At 38.2% G+C, this 26469-nt stretch overlaps 1 protein-coding gene across 2 annotated transcripts in view; it reads right to left on the bottom strand.

Annotated features, from left to right (window-relative positions):
* The window catches only part of LOC150091184 (calaxin-like), a 175641-nt gene that overhangs the window by 7027 nt on the left and 142145 nt on the right, over positions 1–26469 (bottom strand). The window lies entirely within an intron of this gene.

Below are 26469 nucleotides of genomic sequence, written 5' to 3'. Positions count from 1 at the left end.
TTAAAGATGCATTGCAGGATCATCTAGACAAGACTGATCAATAATTCAGACACAGCATTGGTTTGTTAAGGGAAAGTCTTATCTGACATTATTATGTGATATTATGATGTGGTTACGAAGGAACTGGATGTAAAAAATAATTTTGATATCATATATTTGGATTTCAGGAAAGCTTTTGACACTGTTGCACATGGAAGACTATTGTACAAATTGGAGCAGGATCGTATTAAGGGTAAGTTGCTACAATGGATAAAAGGATGGTTAAGTGCGAGAAGACAGAGGGTGGTAATCAATGTGTGCTGCTCTTCTTGGACTAACGTTATTAGTGGAGTCCCACAGGGTTCGGTGTTGGGTCCACTGTTGTTTTGTATATTTATCAATGATATTGATGAAGGTATATCAGGCTTAGTATCGAAGTTTGCAGATGATACAAAGGTTGGCAGAGTTGTTAATGACAGTAATGGCAGTTTGCTACTGCAACAGGATCTAGAAAATTTGGGCAGATGGGCTAAGAAGTGGCAACTGAAGTTTAACCTTGACAAACGCAAAGTACTGCATATGGGTAGAAGTAACCCCAGAGAAACATACCAACTGTGTGGTACTACATTTAAGGTGGTAGAAAATGAAAAAGACCTGGGAGTAATTGTGCAGTCAGATATGAAGTTTTCTGAGCAATGCAGACAGGCTACCAGGGCAGGTCATGGGGTTTTGTCAATGATATATAGAAGTTTTGCTAGCAGGGAAAAGGAGGTGATTATCCCTCTGTATAAGGCAATGGTCAGGCCATGCCTTGAGTACTGCGTACAGGTCTGGAGGCCTCATTTTAGGAAGGATGTAGATTTTCTTGAGCGTGTACAGAGAAGGGCAACAAGATTGGTGAGGGGAATGAAGGGATCCTCTTATCAAGAGAGGCTTAAGTTCTGCAAATTGCAGTGGCTGGAGATTAGGCACCTGCGCGGTGATCTGATTGAGGTGTATAAGGCCTTGAATGGGTTCAGCGCGCTGAATTCTGATGGGATCCTTCCACTTGTTCAGATTACGAACCTAAGGGGGCATAAATTCAAATTAAGAAAGGACAGATGTAGAATAGATGTGCGGAAATTTTCCTTTAGCCAGCGGGTGGTTAATTGCTGGAACAAACTTCCATCTGTCGTTGTGGAAGTTGATAAGTTGAATAAATTTAAGGAGGAACTGGACAGGCATTTGGAGGGAATGGTGTGAAGATTTTTTTTTTTTTTTTGGCTGATGCTGCTTAAGCTCATACATTTGCTTTCTTGCATCACATGCCACTACTACCACTAAAACATTTACCATAACGTTGTGAGCTTTCTCATGGGAAATGCATCTTATCTCGATGTATTTCAATACTATTCTGTAGTTTTGCATAATCAGGTCATGAATGCCATCCATTTTTGCAGGTGTCGACATGGTAACAGGACTCCCACCAAGAAAATAACCTGGACTTGACTCTACCTGCCAAATGGCGACCTATGTAGTACTCTCTTGCACTGTCACTTTTGTTCCCCTTCTCCTTCCCCCTCTTTTGCCTGATGGAGACATCTCCATCTCACCTGGGGATACCTTCTCTGTCTTTCTCAAGGCTCATCCTCCCTCCCTCTTTTCTCCCCTTAAACTATAACCTTGTTTTCCTACTTTTTTTTTTTTTGTGGTCTCCATCAAGAAGCTCAGGTGACCCTGGCTACCTCCCAGAAGTTAGTGGTGGGCAACGTGGAGTCCCATCGGGGCCCTGCAGCGAAAAGCCAGATGACAGTACAATCCAACACTGCACTCAAACTTCTGGCTTTCACTGTTTTACCACACAGAGTATACGGTGCAGCTGTGGGAAACCACCGGAGGCACCCTCAACCCAAACACTAGGCTGGGTGCATCTTCAACACTGTTTTATCCTTGCTTAAATTTAGTAACCCAGTTTTTGATCATGGCATATGAAGTATGAGATTCCCCTAACGTTCACTGCATGCAATCATGACATTCTTTTGGCGATATTCCCTTTAAATGAAGGTGATGACTGCATGGTGCTTGATTCTCTCAACAGTTGCCATCTTCATTCACCTCCCACACTTCAATGCCCTCTATAAAGGAGAAGAATATAGTTACAAACTTTCTGTGAACACACACACGAGTCACAGCAATTTAGCAATATTGTTTATTTCACAAAAACCTTAGCAATCCATCTTGGGCTAAAAACTTTTCAATTCCACTCGTGTGTGTGTTTTTTTTTGTAATTCTGTCATTTATTGCTTCTTGACATAAAAATGTGTTACCTGCACTTCCATTATTGCCATTTTTTAAATCAATCTGCACAGCCAGCAGTGCGATGAGGAGACCTCCAGTCCCCTAGCCACACTGCTGGCTGTTGTACAGATTAGCATCACTGGGATGCAATGCTCATGCCTGCTCTCAACACCTTCACTAATAGCAAGATACAAAGCCAAAAATGTGAAATGGAGACAGAAAAACAATATGAAGCAGTCTAACAAAATCCTTAGTAGGAAAGCAGGACTAGATTTCTAGGACTACTATTTGATAGAAAGTTGACCTTTCTACAAAATATCTGTCAAATATGTGCACGAGGGGCTTCAATGTCCTACATGCAATCTCCTTTTATTCTTGGGGTGCTGACGTATGCACTTATTCAATCTTAATTAGATTAAGGGCTCCAGGTACACACATCTGCTAGACTCAGTGTACTCTAATGGCTGGATCCCATCCACTATCGTAAAGGCGGCCAGCTTTTGCACAGTGGCTGCATACTGATTTTTGATTCAGACATTTGGCTGATATGTGGCTGTATTCTAAACAGTTATAACATTTCAGGACTGGTAAAAAATCCCTTATCTATGTGAGGACCAGCCTAGAAAGACTCTTCCTTGAATAATTAATTGTTTTCTGATTCTGGGAGATACTTCTATGATCCAATTTCGGCAATCACGTGCCCTGGTTTTAGGGGAGTATTTGACCTTAATTTCACTGTAAGCATCCTCCTTCTCCATGGTCTCAAAGATTCTTTTAATAGATTTCATTAATTAAGCCATTCATCTAAATGGAGCTTTCTACATCAAATACTATCAAGTTGGGCCCCTGGAGCTTGGGGGTCTCGAAGACAAGACTAGTATCCACTTCGGTCCCGCAGTATTTTATCTTTTCTAACTCAGATTTCGTGGCTGTTTCAAGAATGATTCTTTTGTTCCTGATCTTGCGAATACTTTTGATCTTGACAATAACTAGCTTTGGTTTGATAGTCTGAAGAATTTTGTTTTTCACTCCATCGCTGTCAACAATGTCGCAGCCCTCTCCAGCTTTAATGATGAGTATGCGTTTATGTTCAGGCGTAGTTACTTTGGGCATTTTTGCCGCAGCTGCATATGATAATTGTTGGGTCCTTACAGGTGGGTCCACAGATATGGCTGTGGAGTTCTGGGCGTCCGTAAGTATGAGAGCAGGACTGTCAGGAGCTGCAGTTAGTGAAGAGTTAATTAACTGGAGTTGTTCATTTGTGACTTTAAGTTGTTGATTACCAATTCATACATCTTCTCAAGGGTGCCCCAGAAATGTGTTATACAGAGCGAGGTAGTTTTAGGGATCGTACTGTTGTCATTGTTTAAGCAACACTCTACTTTACGTCTCAATAGAGGGATTATCTTGAGATTGGGTATGTTATTGCTCAGAAAGGTGGGAAGTTTCTCATCATCTTTAGCATCCTTCCAAAGCTTGTGGGGAGTGCATTTCAAGTGACCTATACATTTTCCTTCAGTGAAGTTTTGCATACTATGCTGGCTGGCATACATATGACTATCACTGAAATGCTGCCTTCTCCTCCCATTATTAAAAAATTCTGGTTTGGAGGTAACTGGATTACTGGGGGGCTACTCCATAGTTGCTATTAGGATCGCAGCTATCATTTGCAGTGGACTGTATCTGCATATTGCACTTCTCGTCGTGAACTACTTCTGAAGAGAAAGATGTATTATGTGCTTTTGAGATTGCAGAGCAGCAGGACTACCAGTATAATTGCTTTCTTCAGCATTTGATACAGAGTTGGATCTGTCAATTTTACTAGAATTATCAGGCTCACTTGGTTTTCATCACTTTGTTTTGTGGAATTTTCTTATGTGCATGCATTTTGCATGCTTGGCATAGGAAGAGTTTCCTCTTTGCGAGTGGCAACTTTGATAGTTTATTGACACAGCAGGCCACTAGGATAATTGAGCAGATGGCACATTTAACAGTCAGCGAAGCAAGCTCCTGACACTGACTGTATGTGGTCTTTTCGGTGTTAGTGCTTTTCTTCTGTATCGGACTTGGCATATTTAGGCAATAAACAACTCTTACAAATTAGCAAAAGTGGAATAGTTTGTTTTTCTGATTTGGAGCGAGGGCTTTAAAGCAATTCATTATGACTAGCAGATATATATACTGGCTTGTAGGTCGTTAGCAGCAGGTCACTAGAAATTGATTCTTTAATTAAATAAGGGATTTAAATGATCCTCTTAAGTGTGAACCTTGACCTTGAAAGATCAAGGTTAGCACTTAGTGGATAGCTTTAGTGTTGCCGGGGTGGTAGAAAGTGAACTCTGTTCTGATGGGACATCACTGGTTAGTTGAATTATAACACACAGAAAAATGAAAATAAAAGTTAACCTGTCACATGGAATAGCATACTTGATCCGCCAATGGGTTCCTCACACTAACAGGACTGTCCTGGTATACAATTCATCGCAATAAACTGTAGGTCACATGCGAGTTGTATCATATAAAGCCTGTAATCAAACACTGGAAGTCTGCCTTGCTTGCCTCCGCATAGGACACAGTCATCTTATTGAACCTAATACACTGTCAGATTTTATGCAAAAGTGACTGTGTCAGTTGTTTTTAATTTGCAACTTACCTTTTTCATGTATTTTTGTTGTTATACATTTCAACATAGTGACCTAATGAATTAGGTCACTGAAGTCTTAACTGTTCTCTTTTATATGACCTGGCTTTGGTCTTTTATAGCCTTAGTTGCTATTGTACCAATAAAATCCAAAATCAACAAACAGAATTTCATGCAGGGTGAAACCCTCTACTCCCTCAACATGGATGTAGATTGACTATCTACATCCATGATTAAACAGGACTTCTGGATCCTTCCAGTCGGTGGCAGACAGTGATGTATAGTGCCACCTAAGCTGCCTCAGAGGATGTATCCACAACCAATATACTAATACTTTTTTTTTTTTTTTTTTAATGTAAGAGTAGGAAGTCAACAAAGAGTGACCTGAGCCAAACTCTTTTCATCCATCACTATAACAGAAATTTAAGAAGGGTTTGAAATGGACAAGACCACACGAGGATGCCATTTTGGTTTTCCAGTCCAACACAATGGCAATGTCATGTATATGCAACATCACCATTAATGAGTTTCATTTTGTAAAATTTTCCATTTCTGCCCTGGGTTTTAGGGGATATCATGTTTATCTCCAAATAAAACAGAAATATCACACTATGATAATGACATGAACAGAAAAAGTAATGACATCAGATTATCTTATCAAAGCAAATTCCAAATATGAATCATAGGCATGTTCTTGTTTACAGGTAGCTATCATACTCTGCTTTTAGTTTTGGTATTGAGATGGCGACCTTTGAGATACCACAGTTATAGGATTGAAAAGCTGCAAAGGAAGACCAAAATTCTGATTGATAAGTAGCAAAGCAGTAGTAGTACTATGATGCTCTTAAGAGAGAAAATTACTTTGTCATTTAAGCGAAAATCCCTAATTATTTGCAATTCTGCTATTTAGAATCTTTGGCATAAATTCAGCTTCAGCAAAAATCAAATTTTCCTTTACATTGACCTAAAGCTGGGGGACCAAAATTTTGTCCAATTTGAGCAATTCCAGTGTTTCTCAGTAAGAAAACTCCCCCACCTCTGCATTCCTTCAACACGATGCATTTCTGCTGAACCATTGGCTGAATCAAAGACATTGCTCTTCATGGTTATGCCATGAAGAGCAATGCCTTTGAATACCAGTTCTTCAACTGCATGAATAGCTCCTTTATAGTACAAGCTAGCATTTGTCTCCTGTTTTCAAAAAAAAATAAAAAAAATAACTTCAGCTTAAATTTTTTTGATGCACAATGCAAATAGTAATTGGTTTTGAAGTCCAAGACTTAGTTCTGATAATTCTTGCAAAATGCTTCACAAAATAAACCAAGATCAAGAATAAAATTAGTGAAAGAAAATTTTCTCAGCAATCCTTAATAAATTGCTGTCTTTCTAAACTATCACAATGTTTGAGCAGAGCTTCATGATTCAGCTACACTGCCTAAATAGAACAAAAAATTGAAGCTACCAGTCTTGTTCAAAGAACTCTTCCTTCAAATTGAAATTTTCAAACTGGTCACATTATAAATTTGTATCAATAAACGATTTGAAATTATTGATTAGACCTGAAATCGTTTTTTACAATATCATAACAGAAAGCTCAATTGCTATAAACAACAGAAATTTTCTTTGAAATAAAGCCAAGACACTCTTTTGGTGACATAACACAATGGCTGCACTATCATATGCTAAAGCAATCAAATTTTCACTTGACAAGTTAAACCAGAAACAGAGGTACTGTGAAAGTGTTTGAAATATGCCTTGAGCTATCACAATTTACAGTTACATAAGATCTGGAAAAATTATCACTAATTTGAGATCTGCATGTGAAAAAACAGAATGCAAGTAGATAATCAGTCAGGAGATTTGACTGATAGTTGTGCTGTCATCAATTTATTTACAAAGAAATTTAACACTGGCTGTTGAATCCAGGTTTTTCTCATTTCTTGCATGATATGATTAACTCTCTCATGCCTATAGTATTTAGTACTGTTGAAGATTGGGAAGACGGAAGAGAGTTGTTGACATTAGACTTGATTTCTGTAGAGAGTAATTTTCAGGAAATACATATGAAGGAAGGTTGTTTATTGAAAGTGAAAAGTTTTTTTAGAAGAAAAGTAATGCCAAGTGAGATTACATGCCAGGGTAATCCCTAATAGGAATATGTGATCTTGTCTAGAGATCTGAATGGTGTTTAGAAGGATTGAAATCAACAAGTTATCTTTGCTAGATTGGGGAATTACCACTACCCCCAATTTCATAAATGGCATTTATGAAATTGGTGGTGGTTATTCGAAAAAATGAAACTGTTTGTGCAGGGCAAGGATTCTCAAACTGGAAGGTGGAATATACAATGTGCTATGATCAGCAAAACTAGAAGGATTTCCAGTCAATGGAAGAAGGTCAATACACGAGGAAAAGAGTGGAAGAAAGAACTGAAACTATTAAACACCAGCATTATCAGAGAAGTTATAAGACAGAGATCTATCTATTATCCCATGGTAATGATGGAAGACAGAGAGAGAGACAACTGAATATCTAATTACAAAACACAGCAATCCATAAATAAATTTCTAGTGGCTTTGGCATTGCATCATCATGAGTAACCGGCCTTAGGGCAAAAGGTATTCTGGGATATTCTACTTTATGCTTGAATTTCTCAGAAATATTGGTGATGCAAAAGTAACAATTGTTTATGTGGTCTCGAGATTCCTGCCATATCACTGGAACAGCAAAAGGCATCAATTTATGACAACCTCTAAGCCAGCCTGTTAATGTTCTTGAACACAAGCTACACGAAATCTTTAGAGCCAATATTTTATCTTGATCTCTGACTTAATATCCAAAAAAGAGTTCAGAGACTTTTCTCAGCAGTTGTGACAGTGGCTTTCACTGCGATTTTATGACCACTTCTTTGCAAAAACTATCAGGCTCATCTTGGCAAGAATGTGACACATTTCATGTACGGCTGAGGTACACTCACACAAAAACACAATTGTAGATTTTTATTTCTAATTTAAACACAGTTTACAAAACACTAATTCATTTCTTCACTTTGTTCACTACTTGCTCTCTGAAACACACTTTTTGAAATACAAAAATGCTTGCTTGGTGTGGAAACTGCTTGTATATGCAGGGTGTCTCAAAATTATTGGTACAAACGTTTAGGGGAGGTAGGTAACATCTAAAGGAATATGAATCGCATAGGAACCCATAACCAGAAATGTCATCGTAAGTCGGTACACGGCGCTGTTCCCGTGAGAGGGAAAATTTCTGGTTTACTCGTTCAAGCAGTGGTCCCCGCACGAAGAGCATGCATCGATATACGAACTGTGAGCTAGCAGACATGCACCTAGTGTATGGATTAGCAGAGGGCAATGGATGAGCCGCTCAATGAATTTATGGAGAATGCTTCCCAGACATGTACTGGACCACCATTTGTTTGCATGTGTGCATCAAAATTTGTGCGATTATGGGTCATTTAGAGGTAACAGGAGTAGTGCGGGCAGACTACGTTCGATGCGAACTCCCGCCATGGAACAAAGTGTGTTGAATGCTGTCCAGAATAATCCTACTACCAGCACACGTGCCGTTGCCTCTGCCTTAGGAGTGCCTCATTGCAGAGTACAGTGTGTCTGGCACGACGATTCCTTACACCCCTTTCATCTCCAAAGGGTTCAGTTACTGCTCCCCCAAGATGTGTGGCTGCACGTGTGGCTTTTGCACAATGGTTTCTCCAAGAACGTGTTTAAGACTTGAATTTTCCAGCCTATGTTTTGTTCACAGATGAAGCTTATTTCACTCGGGAAGGCCTATTCAATCAGCACAATGCTCAAGTGTGGGCTCACGACAACCCACACAGTGTGCGACCCCATGTGGCACAACATCGCTTCGCAATAAATGTGGGGGCAGGTATGGTCGGTGACTGCTTAGTTGGCCCATACCTGTTACCATCCCGCATGAACTCCGCTAAATATCGGATCTCTCTCTCTCTTGAACAAGTTCTACCAGGGTTACTTGACGATGTTCCAGCAAATGTGAGACTCAACATGACGGGACGCCTGCCCATTTGAACAGGCATTTTGGGCATCGACAGATTGGCCGTGGTGGACCCGTTGCCTAGTCCCACGCTCAACTGATTTATCTAGCCTTGAGGGGGCCCTCAAATCTATCGTGTATGAATCGCCTGTGGAGACGGAAATAGATCTCGTGGCGAGACTTGTCTGCGCTGCTACTACTGTCAAAGAAACTCCTGGTGTGTTTGACCATGTCCACCAATCCATGCTACGTCGGTGTCACGCATGCATCGCTTCTCATGGTGGAACCTTCGAGCATCCACCTCATACTCCATTGTTAATATTATGTCAAATAAATGTTTGCCACTAATTACTGTCTTGTGCTTCTGCTACTACTTTCCCGTGATGTTTCCAGTTATGGGTTCCTATGCGATTCACATTCCGTTAGATGTTACCTACCTCCCCTAAATGTTTGTACCAATATTTTTGAGACACCCTGTATAGAGGTAGGAAGTTTCTAGAAGGCTCGCAATGTTTCTAGAGAAATCAGTCAAAAGTTCTTGAATCTTCTAAAAACATCATAACATTCAGGAACATTCTGGAATGTTGCAGAAAGCTTCAGAATGTTCTAGAAAAAAAAAAAAATAAATGGAAAAGATGATTATACAGGTCTTGGTTTTCAGTCATTAACCTATGAGATCTGAAAACTGAGGATGATGACAACTCTTTAAGTGCATATCTGAGTTTTTGAACTTATTTCAGTGAGGAAATTGATGCTGACTAGTGTAATTGGTATTCCGTCAGAAAAAGTAAATGGGGCTTCACAGACGGTAAGTGGAAATGGACATTGCTCAGATTGAAACTGAGACCATGTACATTTTGTGAAATGAACAAGGAGATCCTTTCACAAATAAGTTTATTCTATTAGTTTAACTATTCACTATGTATTCAATAGAAAATATTGGGGGGGGGGGTTTCAATATTATGTCACAGATTATGATTAAAATGCTGCTCACACTTGCTGAAATATTGGATTGGTTGGAGGCTCTCCATATAGCTGTGGTGTGCCCTACAATTACTCATAATGCTGGACCCACATACATCTTATTATGGATGCCATTATTCTGCTTCATGATGAGAAATGGCGAGTTAACAACAGGGCGAGGATGGACCACACCATTTCCACACAGTCTCACTACTAATGTCCTCTCTCTCTCTCTCTCTCTCACACACACACACCTGCAGGCCTCATTTTAGGAAGGATGTAGAGCTGCTGGAACAAGTACAGAGAAGGGCAACAAGATCAGTGAGGGGAACAAAGGGTTGCTCTTACCAAGAAAGGCTTAAGTTCTGCAAATTGCAGTGTCTGAAGGCTAGGCACCTGTGAGGTGATCTGAGGTGTATAAAGCCTTGAATGGTTTAGAGCAAGTTCAATGCTGATGGGATTCTTCCTCTTGCTTAGATTATGCACCTGAGCGGGCATAAATTCAAACTGATGTGATTGATTGTTGGAACAAACTGCCATTGGTTGTGGAAGTTGATAGCTTAAGTAAATTCAAGAAAGAACTGGACGAACTTTTGGAGCAAATGGAATGAGTGAAATGGGCAGGTTTTCTATGTTTTTTTTTTTGGATCATACACCTACTAATTCTAATGCTAATCATAGCATACTGCCAAGATCTTCAGTCACCTGATATGAGAAATACTGTTTATGCCAAGTTGTCTTCCTGTTTAGCATCTGGTTTTTACAAAACTAGTTTTCTTCTCAACCATTCTAGAGCTGCCTTGGAGCCCAACCATTTCATCTCATTACATACACTTCCAAATCTAGGACAAAAACAGCCTCCCTCTGCAGAACACCCAACAGCATACAGCTTATGCATTCAGTTTCCTACAATCTATTAATATCAGTATTAGCAACATGGTGAAAGAAGGCAAAACATGACAAATTCAGTCAAAAAAAAAAAAAAATCATTTCCCCATTCCTTCCAATAACATTGCACAGATTTTGACATTTCCAAAATTTGTGGAATTCCTGGGTGAGTGCTAATTTCAAAAATCCAAACATACCCATTACATATAGGCTTTTTTAGTAAAAATTTTCTTTGATATATATATATATATATATTCCATGTATACACAATATGCAGTACTACTTCCTTTGTAATTGACAGGTATGGTATGTTTAAGCATGTCAAAACCTGCAATTTAAGTTGTGACAGTGTCTTTCACTGCGATTTTATTACCACTTCTCCACAAAAACTATCAGGCTTATTTTGGCAAGAATGTGACATGTTTCATGTATGGTCGAGGTACACACACATAAAAATACAATTGTAGATTTTTATTTCTAATTTAAACACAGTTCACAATTTACACTTATGCACACAACACTTGTTTACAAACACTAATTTGAACGGGAGAAGTGATGCTACTGCATTCAGTTGATTTTTTTTTTTTTTTTTTTTTTATGAAAACCCCAAACACGAAAGGTATCAAAACCTATAGTACTTAGTACCGTGCATGGGTTGAAGGAGAAGTATGGGGGGGAGGGGGATGCCGGAAACTTTTCTCTAGAGACTAAACATGGGTTTTGCCACTTCAAGCCTCCAATAAGCAAAGTGGTGGTATTTCACCGGTTGATGAAAGTCATCTACCACTTTTTCTGATCATTCATGCTATCTAGTATCTGCTTGATATGTGATTTTACAATCTGTGTCTTTGACTACAGTAATTTATAGTTAATAGTAGTAGAGGTATGTGATGCAAGCATATGAGCTTATGTAGCATCAGCCCAAAAACAACCATTTCATGCATCCATTCCTTCTAAAAGTTTGTCCAGTTCCTCCTTGAATTGATTTAAGCTTTCAACTTCCACAACAACAGATGGAATGTTTTCCAGCAATCAATCACTGGCTGGCTAAAGGCAACTTTCCACACAATCTATTCTACAACTGTCTTCCCTCAATTTGAATTTATGCTCCCTCAGGTTCGTTATATGAGCAAGAGGAGGAATCCCATCAGTATTGAGCCTGCTCAACCCATTCAAGGCCTTGTACATCTCAATCAGATACCTCGCAGGTGCCCAAGTCTCCAGACATTTCAATTTGCAGAACTCAAGGTTTTCTTGGTAAGAGAGGACCCCCAACATACACCCTCACAAATCTTGTTGCCCTTCCCTGTACTTGCTCAAGCAACTCTACATGCTTTCTAAAATGAGTTCTCCAGACCTGTACACAGTACTTAAGGCATGGCCTAACCACTGCCTTAAAAAAAAAAAAAAGGGATAATCACCTCCTTTTCCCTACAAAAAAATTCCTATATATTACTGACAATAACCTATGACCTTTTCTGGCAGCTTGCCTGCCTGCTCAGCTTAGAAAACTTCATATCTGACTGCACAATTACTCCTAGGTCCTTTTCATTTTCTACCTCTCTAAGTGTAGTACCACACAGTTGGTACGTTTCTCTTGGGTTACTGCTACCCATATAGAGTGCTTTGCATTTGTCAATGTTAAACTTCAGTTGCCACTTCTCAGCCAATTTGCCTAACTTTTCTAGATCCTGTTGCAGTAGCATACTGTTTTTACTGTCATTAACAACCCTGCCAACTTGGACATTAAGCCTGATATACCTGATTGATAAATATATGCAACAACAATGGGCCCACCACCGAACCCTGGGGGACTCCGCTAATAACATTAGTCCATGTAGAGCAATTTTCCATTTCTTACCTTTATCCATTACAGTAACTTGCCCTTAATGCCATACAACTCTAATTTGTACAACAGTATCAAAAGCTTTCCTGAAATCGCAAGTATATATATGATATCAAAATTATTTTTTGCATCCAGAAAATTGGCTGAGAAGTATCCAATCAAATAATCAGACAAGATTTCCCCTTAACAAACCCATGCTGTGTCTGAGCTATTACTGCTGTCTTGTCTAGGTGATCAGTGACTCCATTATTTTCCCCGAAACAGAAGTTAAACTAACAGGTCTATAATTATTTGTGTCACTTTTTGAACCCCTTTTGTGAATTGGGGATACATTTACACATCTCCAGTCCATGGAGACCTCCCAACTCTAAGGATGCTCTCATAATTATGGCTAAGGGTTGCTTACTTCCCTTGCTGCCTCCATTATAACTGGATAGATTCCATCTGCCCCAGGTGCCTTTTTTTTTATGTTTAACTTAAACAATTTTTTTTCCCTCCACTTTGCTCTCAGTTATTACAAAATGACTTAGCTTCCTGTTAGAGTTTGATAAACTTCTGCCATTCCCCTCCTTGAATAACTCCTCGTGAATGTAGATGCAAAATAGTCATTCAGTTTATCAGCTACTTGAGTTGAGCAAGATCATCAATAGTCGAACCATCTATGTTAAGTGGACCAATATGATTCATCCCCTTCCTTCCAGAGTTTACATAAGTAAAGAAACCTTTGCTGTTTTTCTTTGCATCCTTTGCCAAAGATTTCTCGTAATCTGCCTTCACCTACCTAACCTCCTTTGTGACATGATTACAGACTAGCTTATATCTGCCATGGGCTTCTGTGTTGCCTGATAATTTATATGCATCCCGGCCCCGAGTGCCAAGCGATAGTGTTCAAGCGATTTTCCTAAGTGATATATAGTGCTCTTTCTCAGTGATTTTGTTATATTTTCTTTCCAGTGCTTTCCTCATCCTTATTTCTTTATAAGTGGTTCTGTACTTAACAGATCCTAAGTAAGAACCCAGAAAGGAAAATTACCTTTCTTTTCCTAGTATATTTATTAATTTTTGCACTAACAAACTAACCTCTCCAACCGCTTGGCCACTAGGTGGCACCGCTCCTGCCTCCACGTGGCGGGGCCAGAAATCTAGGAGGAAAGGCTCTCACTCCCAGGGCTAAAAGGAGCAACAATGGACTGTGACGCATGTCCACCACTAGAGCCAACAGGCTCTCAACATACTGAGACCCGCAGAATGGAAGACGATCCCAATCTTCCAAAAAGACTGAAAAAGGATTGTAACAAATCAGAACCACCAGCTTTTTTGATTAAACATTCTTTATCGACTCAGCCGCTAAACAGACTCTCTCCTTTTGTCATCCAGAGATGTCTGGAGAATGCAGCAGGTACACCGAAAATGGTGAAAAGGTTCCAATCAGGAGATCTTTTAATTGAGACCACTCAAGCAAGGCATTCAGAATTTTTACTAAAAATGTCATCTATAAGCAGAATCCCAATCAAAGTCTCACCACATAACACCTTGAACTCCTCAAAAGGAGTAATAAGTGAGTGGGATTTGTTGAACGTAACCGAAGAGGAGATAGTCATGGAATTACTAGAACAGAAAGTAACTCAAGCAAGAAGAATTATGATAAAGAAGGATGACAAACTTGTTCCCACACGTAATATTATATTGACCTTTAGTACACCGATTTTGCCGACCTCAGTTAAAGCAGGCTACCTAAACTGCCGTATCCGCCCATACTTTCCAAACCCTTTAAGATGTTTCAAGTGCCAAAAGTTTGGTCACTCCCAGACAACATGCAGAGGCGAAACCACTTGTCCTAATTGCGGGTCAAAAAACCATTCACAAACAGAGTGTACTGCAAAGGCTCCAGAATGTCCAAATTGCAAGAATGACCATCCAGCATACTCAAAATCATGCGAACGCTGGAAAATTGAAAAAAGAATACAAAAGTACAAGATCGAGAATAAGGTCACATAGCAAGAAAGCAAATAAAGTCAACTGTCCCAAAAACCACGTACGCTTCCGTTACACTAAAGTGCCAAGCTGTTTCAACCCAAACAGGTATCAATTCCGCCCAACACATCCATTGCAGAATGGGTCCGATCTGTGCTATCAACATCTCAACCTACCACCAAACCGGTTCTAGTTGATGAAATAAGTAATACCCCTATCACAGTTCCGCCTAAAATAAAATCATGTGATAAAATGTCAAATAAATCACGAAGGCAACAAGCCACTGAAATACAAAAGATGGACTCTGAAAATATAGTTACACACGATGAAACAGTCCTTGATCTTCGTGCAGAAGATGATATGGAGACTGGATTTTCGTCAGGTCAAACTGATGACATAGAAGAGAGTACAGATCCGGACGTCCCAATTTTCCTAAAAAAGATAAAATGAAATATGACCGTCAAAAGCAAACCACTCACAAGAAACAGACTCGCCTTCCCTCCTCAAACCCCGATAATGCAGAACATTGTTCAATGGAATTGTAGAGGTTTACGCAGCAATACCGATGATATCTATGATTTAATCTCCCGATATGGTCCTATAGCTGTTTGCATACAAGAAACTAATCTAACTCCACAAGTAACTCCATCAATCAGAAATTTTACATTTTACAGAAAAGATAGAAACTCCTCATTATCCGCACGTGGAGGCGTCGCGATTCTAGATGACAGTAAAATACCCTCTAGAAACATTCCGCTCCAAACCCACTTAGAAGCTATTGCTGTACTTGTATCAGTTGGGCAAATTCTAACTCTAGTATCTCTGTACCTTCCACCTAACAAGATGTGCACGTTTAAAGAACTAGAAGACCTTATAAGACAAATACCACCACCTTTTTGTATCCTTGGTGATTTCAATGCACATCATCCATTGTGGGGATCAGACCACATGGACAATAGAAGACACTTGATCGAGACGATACTAGATCAACTGAATCTAACATTATTGAACACTGGTGAAAAAACTTATACTCACCTTCCCACTGGATCAATGTCAGCAATTGATTTAACTCTCTGTTCCCCCATATTATATCCCAGTATAGAATGGACAGTATTAAACGACCCACACAATAGTGATCACTTTCCAATCATATGCAGAATCCAAATGCTTCAAATATCATATCCTGATAATCGCTCAAAATGGAAATTCTCCAGAGCAGATTGGGAAAAGTTTTCAACCCGTCTTTCTTTTGATAGCCAATTGATCAGAATACAACCCATTGATGATGTCACAGAGCATATTACCAAGCAAATACTGACCAATGCCTCCGAAGCAATACCTCAAGCCTCCACATGTAAACACAAAAACCTTAAACACTGGTGGAATGAAGCTTGTACCAATGCCAAAAAGGAAAAAAATAAAGCTTAGAACCTGTTCCGGAAGTTCCCAACTACCAACAACCTAAATCACTTAATTCAATATAAAAGGCTAAAGTCAAAAGCTAGACAAATTAGAAGAAAAGCCAAAAAGGAATCATGGATACAGTTTGCAGTCGTCTCATCTGGAAAAAGATTCGGCAATTAAATGGGAAATATCCACCACTTCCTTCTCCCATCTTAATCAAAAATGGACAGGAAATTTCTTCTGAAGAAGTAGCTAACACCCTTGCAGAGAATTTCTACCAAACATCTGCCACGTCAGCATATGGCAACTCTTTTCTTAAAATCAAAGCTTCGGCTGAAAGGTACAAAATAAAATTCCATACTACCCATTATATATTGCCTATAATCAACCGTTTAACCTATTTGAACTGCAAACAGCATTAAATAGATCACCCAACAGTGCAGCTGGACCTGATGGTATATATTATGTAATGCTGAAACATATAAACAGTGCAGCCTTGAATTTACTATTAATGTTCTATAATCGGATATTTCTTGAAGGTACATATCCATCTTCCTGGCATCATTCCATCATTTTAGCCTTTCCTAAACCAGGAAAAGATCACTCACTTCCAGAAAATTACCAACCTATTTCTCTAACTAGCTGCCTAAGTAAAATCCTAGAAAGAATGATACACAGACAGCTTACCTGGATTCTTGAAACTAAATCACTGATGAACAACAATCAGTTTGGTTTCTGACAAAACAGATCCACTTTAGATCTAATGGTGAAAGCCGAGACTAACATCCGCAATGCTTACGTCAGAAATGAACATCTTGTAATGGTAAGTCTCGATATAGAAAAGGCTTTTGACACTACCTGGAGGTATGGCATATTGAGAGAACTTCATTCCATAGGATTGCGAGGGCACTTACCAGAATTCATTAGAAATTTTCTTCAACACAGAACCTTTCAGGTCCGCTATCAATCTGTACTTTCTCGGTCCTACACTCAAGAAGAAGGTATCCCACAAGGATCAGTACTGAGCTCTACCCTTTTTTCACTTAGACTGAACACCATATCACACAACATCCCAAACGCTGTAGAACTATATATGTATGCTGATGATCTAACTATATCTTGCCGTTCACAAAATATTCATACCATTGAAAGACAACTGCAACTCTCCATAAATAAGTTGGAGACATGGGCAATGCAGAATGGATATCGTTTATCAGATCAAAAAACAATTGCAGTTCACTTTTGCAAAAAACGTAAGCTACACCCAGAACCGGAACTCAGATTAAAAAACCATTTGATCCCTCTCACCAGTAATCTTCGTTTCTTAGGCTTAATATTGGACACCAAACTGAACTTTGTTTCACATATCACATACCTCCGAACTGTTTGTCTAAAGAAACTTAATATACTTAGGTCCATTTCTGCTATGACATGGGGAGCTGATAGATACACTCTATTACATTTGTATCATGCTATTATCAGATCTCGTTTAGACTACGGTGCTATCGTATATGATTCAGCTAGGAAAAGTGCATTAATCAGACTTAATACTATCCGACACAGTGCCCTTCGCACTGCTCTGGGTGCATTTAGAACATCCCCTGTTCAGAGTCTGTATGTAGAGGCACACGAACCTCCACTTCACCTTCAAAGGAAAATGTTGCTTCTAAATTATGCAGGTAAAATTCAAAGCCTTCCAGACCATCCCGTTCTTCCGTTGCTTTCGAACCCTGAGTGGACAGTATTCTATAACAGTAAACTGACTGAAAATAGACCAACTGGCATTAGACTAAAAGATTTGCTTCACATCTGGAATATTGATTTTGATAACATACTTCAAGAGAGCGATATTCCTGACCCACCCTGGTCTATAAATCTCGCTCACTGTGATACCCACTTTCAGCAATGGGGAAAGAACTCCCTGGCAGATGAAAATATCAAACAACTACATAGAGAACATGCCGTCAACAATATACAAAGCTACCAAATATATACAAATGGCTCAAAAACAGGTTCTGCCGTTGGTGCCGCAGCTGTCTTTCCGTCTTTTACAGTCTCCATATCACTACCAGTTAAATGTAGCAGTTATACTGCTGAGTTATATGCAATCAAACTAGCCTTACAGAATATTAACACTCTCCACAATGCTAGCAGTATAATATACACTGATTCATTGAGTGCAGTGTCTTCTTTGGGCAATCAATTTTCAATATCACAACCAATCAAAAAACAAATCATTTGCTGTTTAAACCATCTACGAAGTAGGAATCATTCAGTAAAATTCTGCTGGATCCCAGGGCATTCTGGTATCTTAGGCAATGAGAGAGCAGATCAGGCAGCCAAAAAACCAAACAGTACAACACCAGCAAATTACCAAGTACCATATAGAGACTATTTGAAGCATATTAAAAAAGTCTGTATGTTTCAGTGGACAGAAATATGGAAGGCACAAAGTAATAACAAGTTGCTCCAAATCAAAGAAGAACCAGCGTTATGGATTTCCAGCTTCAAACAAAATAGACAGGAAGAGGTTGTACTAGCAAGACTAAGGATAGGACACACGCACCTAACCCATATGTTTCTACTCATGGGGGATGACCCACCTCGATGCACACATTGTACACTACCGCTTACAGTCAAGCATATGCTTTTATATTGTCCTCACTATTCCCATTTCAGAAGTACTTTCCATTCTCAATCACAACTGCAAGAACCGTTATCTCTTAACCACATGATTGGCAATAGTGCTAACCTAGCTACACTCTATACCTTTCTGAAGCAAATACATATATATGAATTCCTCTAATGCCAAAATGGAACACATTATACTACTTTAGGATAATAATATAGGATCTGGCACATTTTGGCCTTAGCTGCCCTTGTGCCCTAAACTCCAATACCAATACCCATCCCATGCATTTTCTTCTCTGCAACAAGCCTAATTAATTTATCCAACATTCATTTAGGCCTGACCCTGTAACAGTTTTTCTTAATTGGTATGAAAAGCCTACTAGGCTCCAATATTAAGTTCCTGAATTCTAATTCATTTAGAATTCACCGTAGGTAACATCATCAGTTGATCCCACTGTATAGAATTTAAAAACTGTCTGAGACAACTGTAGTCACCCTTACGAAAACAAAAGCCCTTTCCTTTAGCCTTGATGGTAGTTTCATCTATAGGTAAATCCCACATCAGTATACACTGTGATCACTGTCACCTAGTGGTTCCTTTATCTGCAAATTCTTAATGCATGAATAATCACTGCTGATAATCAGATCAAGGGTATTACTCCCTCTGGCTGCCCCTCAAACACGATGCTGTAGAAAACAATCCTCCAATAAATCCACAAAAGTCTTGCTAGCGTGCGAGTGACCAATCCACAAGTTCCAGTCAATACAGTCAGTCCTCGTATAACACGATAGTTGTGTTCCTAGAAACCCTCGTGCAATATAAACAACAGGCCCTATGGGAAAAATAGGGTTATGTGCCGACCACCCAAGATTAAACACACATTTGTAACCAAAACATTACCAAACACAATAAATAATCATAATAAAATATGTATTTTATTACGACTGTTACGTAATAAAATATTGCTACTGCTTTTGCTTCTATCGTAAGCAAACTTGTTTTTTTGTTTGGTTTTCTATCCAAACAGATGACAGCCATTCCATCTCTTCCAATTCTTTGTGTCTTAATCTAATGGATTTTAATTACACTTTGAGTTGTTCCTGCTATGAAAGTTGTTTTTATTTTCTCTGCATTCTTTGTAATTCTTGGCGTTGCCTCATCTAGGTCTGTAGCATGTGCAATACCACATGGTCTTTCGTTTTGCTCAAAGTGTTTCCTAATTTCATATTTTTTCTCTATCGACAGAGGCGGACTGGCCATAAGCCTTACTGGGGAAACCCCGGTGGCCCGGAGGCCGCTGTGATTTTGGCCATAAACCATAGTATGAGGCCACCATAAATTTTCCTGGATAAGAATTTTTGACCCAGTCCGCCTCTGTTTATCGATATTGCTTTTCTTTTTCTCTCTGTATTTGCAGTGTCTTCACCAGGACACTTCCTTTTTACACCTTTTTAAGTATTTTACTCATTTTTCAGGTAATAAAGCACAATTACAAAACGAGGAGGCATGCTTGATACACATAAACAAAGGTGCAGCAACTGAATAAACAACACCGTAAAGGCAGAGATACACTATTAACACCTCACATTTTACTAAAGCACATTTCTAGGTGTTACTACCATAAAACAATTTCCAGTTGCGTTTCTGCTAGCAGAATCTGTTATCAACTCTATCTAATTGCATTTGCGATTATACTGATAGCTGGAATTGTGTTGGTTTTTACGTTATTAAGGTGAAATGTGTTTCCCCTTCACTAATATAAAAAAACATAAATACATTTTCAGAATCTTCTCTTCATTCCTATCGTGTTGCGTTCGGTTTGGGGTGATTCTGTGTTCGACTGCCATTTCTTGTAAACACAAAGGCAAATCGTGCATAAGCGAATTTGGTTCGTGTCATATAAGATATCGTTCCCCTATTTATAAATCGTGCATGATCGAATTCGTGTAGTGTAAACACATGTTATACAGGGACTGACTGTATCTGTAAAGTTAAAATCCTCCATTACAAGACACTGTGATTTACTGGCCCATTCTATTTCTCTGCACAACTGTTCATTGTACTCATCAGAGTTATTAGGCCTATAATACACTCCTACTCTCATTTTCCCTTTCCCAGTGTTTATGTCACACCAAACTGATTCAACATTGCACTGTCCACCCATGTCAACTGGATGCGCTTCCTTAGATTTTGTGTTTCTTAACTAACAGCTAGTATGAATCAGAGCTGAAATACTCAATATGTTCTACGTTGATAATAATATTAGTAAATTAATAAGAGGAGTTTACCTCAATATAGTACGTGGAACACTTCCGTATGATACCCTCCAGAAATTAAAACGGAAAAAATGAAAAAATCGACAACTTACCGGTACATTAAAGTAAAATATAAATAATTAAAGTAAAATATAAATAATTAAATAATCAATTTAACACAATTCAAAATCAATTCAAAACAATTAAAATTCAAATTAACGCGATTAAAAGAATCTAACAAAAATATTCAAAACGATTTTCCTTCCTGAAGCTGCAATGCTTTTCGACCGACTGTCGTGATCACAGGAATGAAAATTACCGAATCCGGCTAAACCTGCAACTTAAATAGTGATTATGTGTCTTCGCGCATGTGCGTAAAGGTCCACGCATCGGAGATCAAATATGGCCGCCGAACATTAACAGAATTCTCGTGTAATTTAATTTCAACGGTTTCTGCAATTAATAGTCGCGTATAATTACGTTGAACGTTAAGTATTTTGGCCTCGTTAAATAAAAAAGTATGTTTTTCGTTAATGGCATGAAAGGCTAATTCTGACGCTGCTGAACGAGAATCACGAACAGAGGCTTCGTGTTGATTTACACGGATATTAAGAGAAAACCGCGTCGAACCCTGATAAGACGAGTCGCAATCACCGCAAGAAATGTTGTATACTAGATCATTAATTTGTGTTGCGAACGCCGAAAGAACCGAGTGATTGTTCAGTATAGTGTGTAACTTCCGTATAGGCCTAGCTATAATTTTAAATTCGGTATCTTTAAAGAATCTGTTAAGCTGTTTGTGCCACTGTTCAACATATGGGACAGAAATAAAGTATTTTTTGATATTACTATTGTTGATTGGTGCAGTATTTTGTATCTTATCCTTAGCTTGTACCCTAATTCGATTTATTGTGTTAATGGGATAACCCCTGTTCAAGAATCTGCTAGTTAATATTTGTATTTCTGAGTCTAAAGCAGAATCCATCGTTGAATATTTATAGGCATTTAGAAATTGATTAAAGATAATCGATCTTTTGTAGGTGAACGGGTGGTAGCTATTACAATGTAGAAGCATACCGGTGTTTGTGGGTTTTCGATAGATGCTAAATTGTATTTTGTTCGAGTCCCGGGTAAGCGTGAAATTTAGAAAGTTTAATGACTTAGTATTCGTATCTTCCCTTTCCAATGTAAATTTGAGTCTAGAATGAATATTATTGAACGAATGTAAAATGTCTTGGATAGTACTATCGGTAATAACTAGAACATCGTCTAAATACCTCCCATAGTATGTGATACGGGGACGAAAAGGTGTCAAATGTATCTGCTCAATCGTTGAGAGATAGATCTCTGACATTAAGCCACTCAGGCTCAAACCCATGGGTAATCCAAAAATTTGTTTGTACACCTTGTCTCGAAAGGTGATGTAGTTAGCCTCAACTAATAGTTTAATTAAGTGAAAAATCTCCTTTATAGGCAGCTTCGTATAATTAATCGGTGTCGAGTTTTTATTTAACATATCCCAAATAATATCTAATGTGTATTCAACGTTTACATTCGTATATAATGAGGTAACATCTAATGAGAATAAATTGTCATTGTCGCCGAGTCTACAGTCTTTAAGATTATTAAATAATGTATCGTAATTCTTAATTCCAAATTGTATAACCTGTCTAAAAGGTTTTATAATGTTATATACATGTGTGGCTAAGGCTGAAAATGCCGAGTTCCTGTAGGAAACAATAGGTCGAATCGGAAATCCAGGCTTGTGTAATTTTACCTGACCAAAGAGTGCAGGAATATTGTATGTTCTGGACTTCAATTCCTTCAACTGAACCATAGTAATGTAGTCGTTTTTACGATATGTGGTTAACGTTTTATTGTATTGATTTACCAAATTGGTAAACAGAGTCGGGTCCACTTCACAATAAGTGGAGGTATCAGATACAGCTGAATCTAACTTATTAATATAATCATGTTTATCTAGTATTACCACTGTATCTCCTTTATCTGCCCTCTGTATAATAATGTCCTTATTTTCTCGAAGTTCTCGTAAAGCTGAACTGTCATGTGTATTCAATTTAGGAAGTCGCGTTTCTTTTATGTTATTCACTACTTGGTTAACTTGTTGAATAAATACATCTTTTTGTGGAACACTACGAAGTCCAAATTCAATATCAATTACGCATTTTTTTTTGGCAGCTTTCGAGGTGGTAAATTATAATTTAATCCTTTGGATAAAAGTGAAATCTGGTCCTGCGATAGTGTACACGAGGAAAGATTTGTAACCTGTTGATATGTCGGTTCATTGGATACTGGGTGAGGGGGTGTTCGTGAACTAGCCGACATATTCTGTGGTAGTGCGTTATGTGTCTGTGGGGGGGGATGTCACCCAACTCGTGTGAACTTGGTCGCAAGCTCGCGACAATGTGTTAGAATTCGCATGAACGTGTCTTGAACTATTCGATAATGTTTGCAACTTATTAACGTGTCTGTTTTTTATTTCTGAGGCTTGTGCTTCCCGTCGCGAATCTATGGAGGTCTTCAATACAGACCAATCGTTCGGATGTAGATAATTTTTTAATTTATCGCGAAGCTTCCTAACCTGGGAAAGGTATTTTTGTTTATCCGAATATCGAGATTTTAAGGCAAGCTTAACAATATTACGTGATGTCGCCAGTGATAGTTGTTTTATGCCTGAAATTTTTTGATTTAAATTCACCCTGGCAAATTTCGGAACGATGTTGTTTTGAAGGCAATATTTTAGATTTGGATTACCCATGGGTTTGAGCCTGAGTGGCTTAATGTCAGAGATCTATCTCTCAACGATTGAGCAGATACATTTGACACCTTTTCGTCCCCGTATCACATACTATGGGAGGTATTTAGACGATGTTCTAGTTATTACCGATAGTAGTACTATCCAAGACATTTTACATTCGTTCAATAATATTCATTCTAGACTCAAATTTACATTGGAAAGGGAAGATACGGATACTAAGTCATTAAACTTTCTAAATTTCACGCTTACCCGGGACTCGAACAAAATACAATTTAGCATCTATCGAAAACCCACAAACACCGGTATGCTTCTACATTATAATAGCTACCACCCGTTCACCTACAAAAGATCGATTATCTTTAATCAATTTCTAAATGCCTATAAATATTCAACGACGGATTCTGCTTTAGACTCAGAAATACAAATATTAACTAGCAGATTCTTGAACAGGGGTTATCCCATTAACACAATAAATCGAATTAGGGTACAAGCTAAGGATAAGATACAAAATACTGCACCAATCAACAATAGTAATATCAAAAAATACTTTATTTCTGTCCCATATGTTGAACAGTGGCACAAACAGCTTAACAGATTCTTTAAAGATACCGAATTTAAAATTATAGCTAGGCCTATACGGAAGTTACACACTATACTGAACAATCGCTCGGTTCTTTCGGCGTTCGCAACACAAATTAATGATCTAGTATACAACATTTCTTGCGGTGATTGCGACTCGTCTTATCAGGGTTCGACGCGGTTTTCTCTTAATATCCGTGTAAATCAACACGAAGCCTCTGTTCGTGCTTCTCGTTCAGCAGCGTCAGAATTAGCCTTTCATGCCATTAACGAAAAACATACTTTTTTATTTAACGAGGCCAAAATACTTAACGTTCAACGTAATTATACGCGACTATTAATTGCAGAAACTGTTGAAATTAAATTACACGAGAATTCTGTTAATGTTCAGCGGCCATATTTGATCTCCGATGCGTGGACCTTTACGCGCATGCGCGAAGACACATAATCACTATTTAAGTTGCAGGTTTAGCCGGATTCGGTAATTTTCATTCCTGTGATCACGACAGTCGGTCGAAAAGCATTGTCAGCTTCAGGAAGGAAAATCGTTTTGAATATTTTCGTTAGATTCTTTTAATTGCGTTAATTTGAATTTTAATTGTTTTGAATTGATTTTGAATTGTGTTAAATTGATTATTTAATTATTTATATTTTACTTTAATTATTTATATTTTACTTTAATGTACCGGTAAGTTGTCGATTTTTTCGTTTTTTCCGTTTTAATTTCTGGAGGGTATCATACGGAAGTGTTCCACGTACTATATTGAGGTAAACTCCTCTTATTAATTTACTACTATTAACTAACAGCATAATCCCTCTTCCCTTCCTACCATGTCTCTGATATCTCGACATATAACTGCCTTTGATGTCTTAATCAACACTTCAAATTCATCAATTTTATTTACTATACTTCTAGTATTAGTGTACATGCAAGTATACATGCACTTGTTCTTACTCTTAGTTACCCTAACATAGTCCATGTATTTACTTGTTCCATGATGACTCCCAGCAGCTCTTGATGTCTAAGCTGTTGCTCATTACAATAGAAGCAGTGCAAGAATCACTTTCGCCTCTGCCTGCGGCTACCATTAATCTTTTAGTCTGTGAATCCCCCCCAATCTAGCAGTTTTCTGATCCACCTAACACTCTCTTGATAGCATCAGCAATTTTGCACCCTTTCTATTTAAGTGTATCCCATCCCTGTAGAAGCCATCCCTCCTGTTAGCAAGCTAGACCACGCTTTGGAATGCAATTTGAAATCAAGAACTAAAAATTTTGGTGAAAAAGTAAGATATGCATGAAAATAATTTTTTTTTTTTTAATAGAAAAATGAGTAATGACATACAAGGTCATTAAAAGAGACTGGCTAATATTCTTAGAATCTACAAGAAAAGTCTATTGTTATTTATGTATGATAATTAGAGGTGGGCTTGAAATCCTGTTTGAAGTTGAGTTGTTATCTCATCAATTTCAAACAGGATTTGACAACTGGAAAAATGCATATGCAAGAATCGCAGCACATAATAAAAATTAAAAGCACATTTCAATATTAACCTGTTCCAGGGACCCACTGTATCGTGAAAATATCATAATGTGAACCCAATAAGACATTGTTTTTTGGTAATTTGTTCCAAGACCTTGGAAGTTGAAATTTTTGCTATATAACTAAGCTATTTATCTCTCTAAAAGGTGATTTTTATACTGGAAATTGGACATATTGATTTAGAACTTTGATTAAAACTTGATTAAAGCACAACACAAAAAATCACTTCAACTAAAGGATGCAAAAACAAAACACGTAGCCAACACATTTACAAATGCTGCTATTGGCTGAGAAGAAGGACCAGGTGATCCAGTCGGAGACAATCGCAAGCTCATCGAAATGTGAAATAAGTAGGCACTGGTTAACATAATTACTGATTAGTGGAATCAGTCGCTTTACTTTCAAAAAACCAATTCAAATCATTAAAATGCACTACATTTTCATCGTTATCATATGTTTGGTTATAAGAATCAATTTTGAATGCCTTTGTGATATTTTTCTGAAGGACATTTCTGGAGGTCACTACCATAAAACAATTTGCAGTTTTCGGTTTATTGAGCTTTTCTGTTAGTGCAATCTATCGATAATAGCGATAGCTGGAATTCTGTGGGTTTTTACGTTATTATGGTGAAATGTGTTTCCCCTTTCTTCAATCCTATAAAAAACAAAAATTTTCA

This window comes from Mastigoproctus giganteus, chromosome 1 (assembly GCF_048544385.1).
Source record: "Mastigoproctus giganteus isolate SK-2022 chromosome 1, ASM4854438v1, whole genome shotgun sequence".
Classification (NCBI taxonomy): Eukaryota; Metazoa; Arthropoda; class Arachnida; order Uropygi; family Thelyphonidae; genus Mastigoproctus; species Mastigoproctus giganteus.
This window is presented reverse-complemented; position numbering and strand designations above follow the sequence as displayed.